Source organism: Triticum aestivum, chromosome 5B (genome assembly GCF_018294505.1).
Source record: "Triticum aestivum cultivar Chinese Spring chromosome 5B, IWGSC CS RefSeq v2.1, whole genome shotgun sequence".
NCBI lineage: Eukaryota > Viridiplantae > Streptophyta > Magnoliopsida > Poales > Poaceae > Triticum > Triticum aestivum.
The window spans coordinates 550,601,404-550,612,294 of NC_057807.1; the positions used below are offsets into that span (position 1 = coordinate 550,601,404).

The 10,891-nt window shown below is 43.6% G+C and overlaps 1 long non-coding RNA gene across 1 annotated transcript; it reads right to left on the reverse strand.

The window, feature by feature from the left end:
* Positions 1-4,400: 4,400 nt before the first annotated feature.
* LOC123113124 (uncharacterized) lies at positions 4,401-5,844 on the reverse strand. Its single transcript, XR_006455917.1, has 3 exons — positions 5,531-5,844; positions 5,070-5,266; positions 4,401-4,832 (listed from the first exon to the last, which is right to left on the reverse strand). It is a non-coding gene; the product is annotated as an uncharacterized lncRNA (long non-coding RNA).
* Positions 5,845-10,891: the final 5,047 nt, after the last annotated feature.

Consider the following 10,891-nt stretch of genomic DNA (forward strand, 5'->3'; position numbering starts at 1 on the left):
AGAATCGCCCAAAAGAACTGGGCCTAAGTGTGCCACACGCTTGAGCAAAGTTCTTAAATTGTTATGGATGACAGTAAAGTCCATCTGGATTAAGTTCGCCGTGCATGAACAATGTTTTCATTGCAAGTGCTAAAATTTTGATAAGTCCTTTGTGCCATATACCTTAAGTGCGCCACACGCTTGAGCAAAGTTCTTAAATTATTATGGATGGCAGTAAAGTTCTTCCAGATTGATCTCAGTGCGCAGCGTGCATGAACAAAGTTTACATCATAAGAGACATGAAAATTTGATGACTCCTTAAGTGTGCCGCACGGTTGAGCAAAGTTCTTAAATTGTTATGGATGACGGTAAAGTTCTTCCAGATTGGTCTCCCGAGTGAGCAACATGCATGAACAAAGTTTTCATCATAAGAGATACAAATTGGATAAGTCCTTCGTGCCCTAAAATTTAAGTGCGCCACACACTTTAGCAAAGTTCTTAAATTATTATGGATGATGGTAATGTTCTTCCGGATCGATCTCTCAAGTGCGCTACATCGATTAACAAAGTTTTCATCATAAGTGATAGAATTTGGATAAATCTTTCGTGCCCTATACCTTAAGTGTGCCACACGCTTGAGCAAAGTTCTTGAATTGTTGTGGACGACAGTCAAGTTCTTCCGTGTCGATCTCTCAAGTTCGCAACATGTATGAACAAAGTTTTCATCATAAGAGCTAAAATTTTGATAAGTCCTTCACCCACTATACCTTAAGTGCATCACACGCTTGAGCATAGTTATTAAATTGTTATGGATGATAGTAAAGTTCTTCCGGTTCATCCTCTCAAGTGCGTAGCATGTGCATCAACAAAGTTTTAATCATAAGAGATAGAACCTTGAAAAGTCCTTCGTGTCCTATACCTTAAGTGCGCCACACGCTTGAGCAAAGTTCTTAATTGTTATGGATGACGGTAAAATTCTTATGTATCGATCTCTTTAGTGCGCAACATGTATGAACAAAGTTTTATCACAAGCCTGCCCTACACCTCAAGTGCCCCGCACGCTTGAACAAAGTTCTTAAATTGTTATGGATGACGGTAAAGTTCTTCCGGATCATTCTCTCAAGTGCGCGGCGTGTGCATGAACAAAGTTTTCAACATAAGAGATAATATTTTGAGAAGTCCTTCGTGCCCCATACCTTAAGTGCGCCACACACTTGAGCAACTTAAATTGTTATGGATGATGCTAAATTTCTTCCGGATCGATCCATCAAGTGTGCAACATACATGAAAAAAGTTTTCATCTTAAGAGATAAAATTTTGATAAGTCCTTCATGCCCAATACTTTAAGTGCGCCACGCACTTGATCAAAGTTCTTAAATTCTTATCGATGATAAACTTCTTTCGAATCGATCTCTCAAGTGTGCAACCTGCATGAACAAAGTTTTCAAAATAGACATAGAATTCTGATAACTCCTTCGTTCCCCACACCTTAAATGCGTCGCACGCTTGAGCAAAGTTCTTAAATTGTTATGGATGACAATAAAGTTCTTCCGGATCTTTCTCCCAAGTGCACAGCATGCATGCACAAAGTTTTCAAAATAAGACACAAAATTTTCATAAGTCCTTCATTCCCTACACCTTAAGTGCGCCACACGCTTGAGCAAAGTTCTTAAATTGTTATGGATGACGATAAAGTTCTTCCGGGTCTTTCTCTAACGTGCGCAGTGTGTGCGTGAACAAATTTTTAATCATAAGAGATAGAATTTTGATAAGTCCTTCGTGCCCTTTACCTTAAGTGTGTCACACGCTTGAGCAAAGTTCTTAATTTTTTATGGACGACGGTAAAAAAGGCAACCCACTAGATGGGTTGGGCTTTGAAACTAGTACTAAAAAAATTCATCGCTGGAGGGCAGGCTCAAGCCTGTTAAAAGCCTTCCTAGTATATTCGTCACTGCTAATAACCATCCAACCGCATGCTGGTTCGTAAAGAACCTGAAAGCCATGTTACTTCAACCATGAACCGATGTTCCATGGTGGCCAAATAGCAAATCGTATAGATAGGCAGACAAATAGCTAGTGGCTATAGAGCAGTTATAGAGTACAACCTTCAGGGCTTCAGGCAGTCGAGCGGAGCAGTGATAGAAGCAGCCAGATGGTGCAATAGCCTGAGGCGCAGACCCGTTGACCAAATTCAGGTCGACGGCGGTGAGTAAAAGGCGGAGAAACCGCCCTTCCCACCCCTGGCAGTGCGGGGAGGGGAAGGATTCAGCCTGGCGCCATGTTGGGGAGGGGACGAACACCAGATTACAGGAGAGCTGGGCGCCACTTTGGAGAGGTCGATCGTCGCCAGTGGCGACGCGAAGGAGAGATTCGGCGGTCGACGGCGGCTAGGGCACGACCACAAAAGCACAAGAGAGCGAGGACATCAAGGCATGCGATGTCTGGTCTCGAGCATGACTGCATAGATGATGGAGCCATGCAACAAAATTTTTATGGTTGACGGTGAAGTCCTTTTGGATTAAGTGCGCAACATGCAAAAACAAAATTTTCATCAGAAGAGATAAAATTTTGATAAGTCCTTCATGCCCTATACCTTAAATTGTTATGGATGACGGTAAAATTCTTCCAGATCGATCTCTCAAGTGTGCAGCGTGCATGAACAAAGTTTTCATCATAAGAGAGATAAAATTTGGATGAGTCCTTAAGTGCGCCACACGGTTGAGCAAAGCTCTTAAGTTGTCATGGATGACGGTGAAGTTCTTCGGGATCGGTCTCTCGAGTGAGCAACGTGCATGAACAAAGTTTTCATTATAAGAGATACAAATTTGATAAGTCCTTCGTGCCCTATACCTTAAGTGCGCGACACACTTTAGCAAAGTTCTTAAATTATTATGGATGACGATAAACTTCTTCCGCATCAATCTCTCAAGTGCGCTACCTGCATGAACAAAGTTTTCATCATAAGACATAAAATTTTGATAAGTCATTCGTGCCCTATACCTTAAGTGTGCCGCACGCTTTAGCAAAGTTCTTTTGACCCGGCATTGGCGAAGCTGATGGAGCCATTGCCGAAGGAAGCTCACGTGGCCCGCGGGACTCCCGCCAAGAAGGGGAAGGACATCGCGATCCCCACGAAGGAGCAACCGGAGGTCCTCGGAAGACGAAGCTGTCGCATCCCCTGAAGAGGAGAAAGGCAAGTCCGCCGCAACCTCTGCACTGGAGGGGTGGCGATGATAATGATGACGATGAGGGTGATGATGATGTAGAGGCATCCGAGGAGGATGAGTTTGAAGGAGAAGAGGGCATGTCTTCCCCTACGAAGGTTGAAGTGAAGCTCCTACGGGGAGGCTTTAGTTGAAGAGAAGACGTACCAGTGTACCCTGGCGACCGTTTCCAAGTGAGAGCTTGCAACTGTGTTACAAGAATTGATTGCAAACATGTGAACTACATTTACAAGAATTCTCTCTTCTGTAAAGCTATGTTAGACCTTTGGTGCTCAAAAAACTTGTATGGTTAATGAAGTAGCAATCAGATTGGCTCCACCGAGAGTGGTCGATGTAAACAAAAAGTTGACGTGAACAAAAAATCCTTCATCTAACTCAGGAAATTGCGGGGTTCGATATCTTCAATTTCATGTACATTTTTTTCTTCATAATATTAATCTGGATTTGTCATTCAGAAGTTTGGTCCTATTTTGTATTTCATGTATCTAAACACTCTATTTTAATTTCTAAATTAGACATTTAGGTTCATTCTGGCACCCCAAACGAGTGTTTGCCGACGTAAAAAAAAGTCGGCATGAACGAAAAATCCTTCATCTAGCTCAAGAAAGTGCGGGGTTCGATATCTTAAATTTCATGCACATTTTTTTCTTCATATTTCTACACTACAAGTTCCTGGGGAGAAAACATGCACGCTACACTCCAGCACTGCAAGTCTCACAAATCAATCACATGAAACAGTGCAGATGGAGGATCGGTCCCGTAGCAAAAACTGTCTAAACAAGAGAAATATCAGAACAGATCGGTCAACTTCTCTTTGCCTCCTTGGTATACATACCAACAAGACCAAAAACAGTGCGCACAATGCTTTAGCGAAGTCCTGCAGAAATTAAGTACCACACAGAAGAACATGTAGTAATCAACATTGCGCTCAATGGTCTAGTAAAGTCCTTCAAAAGTTACATAGTTGCATGAAAAAAAGTATTTAACAAATACTCCCTCCGGCCCCACAATATAAGAGAGTTTTTAACAAGTACATCAGAAACACTCTTATATCACGGGACGGAGGGAACATATCTGAATAGATCAAAGTGGTTTTATACAATATTTACTAATAATTCAGTCAAGATTCCGTAGTTAACTAACTGATGAAATAATACCAAAAGTGAAATAATAACAAAGTGCGGAGTCATGAGGTACTAAGTACTGCAAATCCTAAAATATTAATCAGTCAGTTAGTACTTTAAGCAATGTTGTCTGCTTCACTCAAAAAGCACTTTGGCTAAGAACAAACTAAGTTCTCTAGTACCTGCCCTTCACCGGAAAAGTGCTAAGAACGAGCATAACACAAATCTTGAACCAAGTGGTCAACTTGGTAAGCTATCAACAAAAAATTACAATCACTGATAACACAAATCTTGAATGCAATATACAAAATCTATCAAGCCGCAACCCCTTCCAGTCCACACAAAAAAAGAGGATACAAGAGTCATGCTCCTCCCTGGCCTTGACGTGTCTTCGCACCCAAAAATCAAGTCGAAGAGCATCTAGTGGCCGACCACGAGCCATGCCCCGAGGTCGTGGAGCGGCAGCGACCTAGAACTCATTTTTTTCGGAGAGCGACCTAGAACTCTGAAAAGTAAAGAAACATTAGAGCAAATTCATTAGGACCAAATCCAGTAGGGTATTTCTTTTTAGCACATCAATTGTAACAGCCAAGATCCATAGCAAATCGAGGAGAAAATAAAAGGATTTTCATCAAAGAAATATAGTATAAGTTAAAATAAAAGACATCTGCATCCACCCTCTTGCTGGATCCAAAAAAAAAAAGAATAATAAGGCAGATGAAGGTGTGTATATGAATCTCACCTGCGTACTTCCTCAAGCTGCGTGACGGAAGGCAGGAGCTAGGTGAGGAGGTCGAGGAGCACTGCGACAGCCTCCCGAGGAGAAGCGGACTGGAGATCCGGAGGTCTATGCTCCCCGTTGTCTTCCTCCTCTCGCCATCCCCGACTAGGACTCTTCTGGCGAATTTGAGTAGCAGATTTTTTTCATCCAATTTCTTCCTAGCAACCAACAAAGATCACATCAAAACATAGAATCACAGTAAACCAACAAAGCAACCAGATTTGCACGCCCCAGTGCCGCTACTGCTTCCGCAGGAGTGCCAGGAGGAGCCGGCGTACAACAGTACAAGAACAATTCCAAACACTGAGTACAAGAACATAAATCAAGATAGAGATCCACCAGTATTCCAAATCCCACCTCACATCAACTCCAAAACTACAACAACAGTACAAGAACAATTCCAAATCAAGAGAGAGATTCACCGATATTCCAAATACCAGGCTTGACCGTGGTGATGAGGCTCACTCCTCACGGGAGAGCAGTGCCGCCGGGGACAGCATCAGCCAAGGGAAAGGGAGAGGGGAGGGTTGGCTCTCGAGTGCGACGATGTTGAGGTCGAGGAGCACGGCGACCTCAAAGGCAGCCTCTGGGGGCGGCTGGGCGAGCTCCGTCCATGGCCACACGCGCAGGAAGCCTCGTGGAGGAGGAGCGGCGTCGTCGATGCGGTGGTGTAGCAGTGCCAGAGCCCAGAGGCGACCAACGATGGAGGAGGCCAGGGGGAGAGTGGGGAAGTTTTGGATCTGTATCGGGAGGAAGGACGAAGGACGATGGGCAACCCGAGACAGGGAGTGGGTTGGAGTCAGATACGATTTGACTGTATAGCCACCGTATACGCAGCTGGGACTTGAGAAACCAATTTTTACGTGTGGGCCCGCAGTGGGCCATGTGGCTCGTATCACGAAGTGAATGGGAGGTTGTGATATGCGCTTTGCATGGAACGCGAAAGGAAAAGCCTTTATCGCAATAGGTGCGAGTTCACAGCTGACACCGGTGCCAGTGAGACGGACCGTGCTAGACTAGCTATGGCGAGGAGACCCTGTGCCCAGTTGGTTCTGCGCCTGGCCGTCGGCTGGCTAACTACAGGAAGAGTTGGCTTTTCCATGGATGTAGACCTTGATGCCTCCTGCACCTAAGGTTGCTCCCATACCTTGGCTTCGCCAGTAAGCAGTTGAGGAGGTATGCAAGGGGAGCAGAGCAGAGAAGGAAGGAAGAGGGCATGAGCGCCAGGGGCGTGGGGGCTCGCCACTGTGCTATGTGGGATCATGGCGGAGAGGGAATTTTAGGATCATATGTTTTCATCATACCCTATTAAGCTATGTGTTTAGGTCCTCCATTTCCACTTCTAGCTTAAGAAGGTTAGCCAACTTCGGCTACATCTGGGAGCCTGTGTGATTTACAAGTCCTCTCTAACATTTTCTCCTGTGTGATGGAGACTTTCTATGAAGATCATGATCGTTGGTATCTTCTTGTCTACATTGATGAGTTCAAAGGGTTTGGCGGCGCTGGTAAAGGAACATGGGTGTGGTGTGCCTCTTGCTCTTTGATAATGTCGTTGTGTCCTAGGCAAGAGCGGTGATCCCTGGAGCCACAATCTTGCCTCGGCTGGAGCACAAGTTTGACAGAGGAAAACTGACTGATGGACTAATTAAAAATACCCTGTACTGCCAGTTAAAAGTGAAAATTACACCCCCAAAAATGAGGTACCAAACAGACATGACCAATAAGTCATATGAGAGAAATATACACTTGTCTCCTTTTGAAACTAGCAAGATGTATTTGTTTATTAAGTTTCAATTAACAGTCCATGTATCCATATTAAGTTTTAACATCAAAATCTACATCAATCTCTAAAAATTCTGAAATTATCACTATTGGACAAGAATTGCAATCAAGCTATAATGTGTCCTATTTTGTCGAAAAGACGGTTGAAACCAACGGCCTCTGTATTACTCTGATGCACTTATTAATTATTGAAAAAAGTATATAACAAAGGTACCTACTTGTGAATCATTACAAGATACGGAATTAACACCTAAGACCAAGTCTACTTCTTCCGCAACAACATGTTTAAGAAGGGATAAACTTCCTTGCGCCACTGTAGCCACGTTCGGCCCGAGATGACATGGATAAGGATTTTCATCCTTGTCGCCAAGACCCGTCAATGAAGATCAGCACGACATCAAATAGACAATGCCTCGAACAAGCTAATGATGCATGTTCGCCGCTGCTGAGCCCAACTAATAAATGTCACGAGAAGAGTTTTCACTCCAAAGATGAAGCGGTGTTCCAGTCATTGTCCTGATGACCGATTGTTTGATACTCGCATCGCGGTACAACTTGATTGCAGCTCTTATGTACTGTGTCCTTTTATGCACCAAAAACTAGCAAACAAATATATTTGGGCAATCCAAACATACTGTATGTTGTGCCATATCATACACGCATTAAATATCTGTTGCATACAACTTTCAGTGACTAAGGTACAGGCTTGTACCTTAGTGTTATTTTAGTTACGCGTCAACCACAGTGGTACAATATCTAGGACATGGTAAACCAGATTTGATTATGAATGTGGCATTTGCACAATAACGATCATTCATCATTTCTCGCGTCGAGCCACAACGACAACCCAAGAAAGTTCAGTGCAGGGCTCAATGCTGCCAAGCACAATATATAGCCTGGAATTCAGTATGTATAGCAAGATCACATCTGTCTTCGAGGCATTCATGTTGACCTATACAATCCAAGAAATTTACAGTAGCGCATACATTCCCAGTACCACACAATCCTACAACTTATATGACTGCATAAAGCCCTAACACCTACGTTTAGAAATGCATGCATTGTCACGGAAGAACACGTGTGGGTTTATGGATTGTGAAGAGCTTCACTACTACTCTCCTTTCTCATGGTGGCCAATGCCCTGACTCATTTATAGAGCTAGGTATGGAACCATGTGTGTCATGACTCATGACTCGTGATAATGTACCTATATCTCTTTATTTTCTGAAACTATACATGCTCACGTGCTCACATTAGCTTTCCCCGCATGTGGACTATGCTCTCTTCGTGTAGTTGTGCTCTTGGCCAGCATTCGAGCTTTGGTGGCCATTCATTATAAGCAAGGCACCCTCTTCAGCCCCTGGTTATATATACTTTCCAGAAAAAATAAAATTCCCATCCCTCTACTTTTTTCTGTCAGAAGGTGAAATTTTGATATGGATAGGGGTCACAAAGCACATCTGTTAACCATTTGAACTATGATGGCTCGGCCAAATTAACATGTACAGATATCATCTTCCATGGTTACTAGCAAGTATGTACGTTAACAACGTCCGGCGTATACTATTTAAATGTAAACATCAATCATACGTCATCACAGATAGGTGATGATGAAAAAGAAAACTAGAAGTAGAAAGAGGTTGCAGTTTAGAGATAGACGAGAGCGCGCCACTTACAATAATGTTGTTAGTAATGTTCAGGACAATTTTCATCGGACATTTATGTGAACCATATATTTTAGTCTGACATGAATCATGAAGTTTAATTGTTTTTCTCTAGATTAAGCATGTATATATCATATGAAAAGAAAAGAAAAAGTCATTTATGTGAGGTGGATGTGAAGCGTGGCCTTGAGCGTGTAGTTTCTTTTCGAGGCAAACAATAATCATGCCACTTATTAGACCTTTTTCTGGATAAACACTCATTGGAGCTTGAACACACTATATATGCGCATCCTCCTCACCTTTGCCTCCCTTCTCCTTAATTCTTCCTTCTTACCCAGCCTCGATCCAACCACGTCATTTGTTGTCGCATGGAGCACTAGCGACTTGATTAATTGCAACTGAAAATTGTAAGCTGAAAAAAATAGATGTGTTTACTAGTTCACGAGAGGAGAGCATAACACCTCTCATTACTTGCTTAGTGATGTCGCAAGACAGTTTTCTCGGAATTGATAGTGACATATATGTGATGCCGTTGTTTCACTTCAGCAGTGAGAGTCTTACATTTTCATAGAATAAGCATCTCGATCTCTAAGGCGCATGTCAATACTAGACTAGTTGCTGAGTATATAGTGTGATAAATCGAGTATTTCCAACTATCAAATTAATACAAAACAAAAAATAGAAAATAATACTTGATGTTACAAGGGTAGGAATGCAGGCAGACGGTCCGTGTTGGCACGCAAAAGAAAAATTAACATTAGCACAATTATCAAAGTACGAAATTGACAAGGCACAACTAAAATGCGCCTATTATTGTTTTAGGGTTTTGGTTTGACAAGCATAATTGTGCGTGCGTGCGTGCGTGCGTGTGTGTGTTCCTAATCTCATGCTACCAAATTAAGTCTCTGTCCATTTTGCTTTTGTTTCATGAACATAATTCATAAATCCAACTAAAGGCTTTAGGGATAGATCTCAAATATTAGAGGTGCGTTCGGTAATAATGGACGTGGCTACAAGTTAACTATTTGGCAGCGTGCAACAGTAGCAACGTTCGTCATGCCCTCAAACGTTGCTAATACATAGAATAGTTGTTACGTCTACTTGCGCCCGCAGGCAGCACTTTCTGCCGTGAAATTTTTTGGGCACACGACACTACCAGCATTTGCGGGTGTCGAACGTTGCAAGTACTTCAACATAGCAGAGTTTCATTTTCTGCCAAACACAGCTGGTAATTAGCCGAAATAGCGGCTGCGGCCTATATTTCAGAAACGCTGCTGATAGGAAAATCCTATAGGGGGGTTTTCTACTTGTGCAAGGCCCAGTAGCAACAACAACCGGAAGAGTAGAGACCCTTGAACACGCTGTTTATTAATACCATCCGTGGATTAGTCAGTCTGTGAGGCATCCATGTCGATCCACACGGTTCCAAGTAGAAAGCATAACACGTTAGTTCCCAATCCCTCACAATCCCAACTATACATGCCAACATCATGCATACACCCCCAACTTGTTGGGGAACGAAAAGCTAATCTTACACAGGCTACCTATGTGTCGTTAGTACTGGGTCAGCGTTTACTAACGAGAGCACTTCCTTTCTGAACAACACTAACGAGAGCATTTTTTCGACAAAGAGAATATATTAATACTAACGAGAGCACTTGGTCAGTAGCACACGACAACATGCAGTTCCAAGCGATGTCATTGTCATGTGCTTGCCTTGAAGCCTCTTTTTTTCTCTGAACTATGTTACCAATCCTTTCTCTACCAGAAGTCTTACCAATTTTTAACCATGTTAGAGCAACTCTAGACGATCCCCTGACAATCTATAGAGATGTAAAATTCGGTTTGTACTCCTCTAACCCGCACTTGCCCGAACTCCTAAATTCTATAAGGGAGTAAAAAATTTACTCCTTCGTCAAACCCCCATCCCCCATAGTGCCCAAATACTCAGAGCCCGCGCGGCCGAGTTAAAACATGCTCGCCTCTTTCTCCCGCCCTCGCGACTGCGTTTTTCCTGCCGCCGCCGGCCCACGCGCCATTGTCGCCACCAATGACTGCCCCTGTCGCCGGGATGGTTAGCCAAGACCCTTCCACCACCCCGTCAGCAACCGCCGGCGGCTTGTCACTGCCAGAAACTACCGCGCGCCGCCGCCCGCACCGAAAAAGAGGTTGGGATGAAAAATCTCCAACGGCCACAAGTAGTAGCTCCGTCCGCGATGAAGCCTGACGGTGTGGCCACTACTTCTCCAGCGACGGTCGGCCTCCCTCCGGCCGACAGCAAGAGAGCTAGGAAACCGACGGTCGTGGCGTTGGCTCTCACTGAGGTGGTCACAAAGA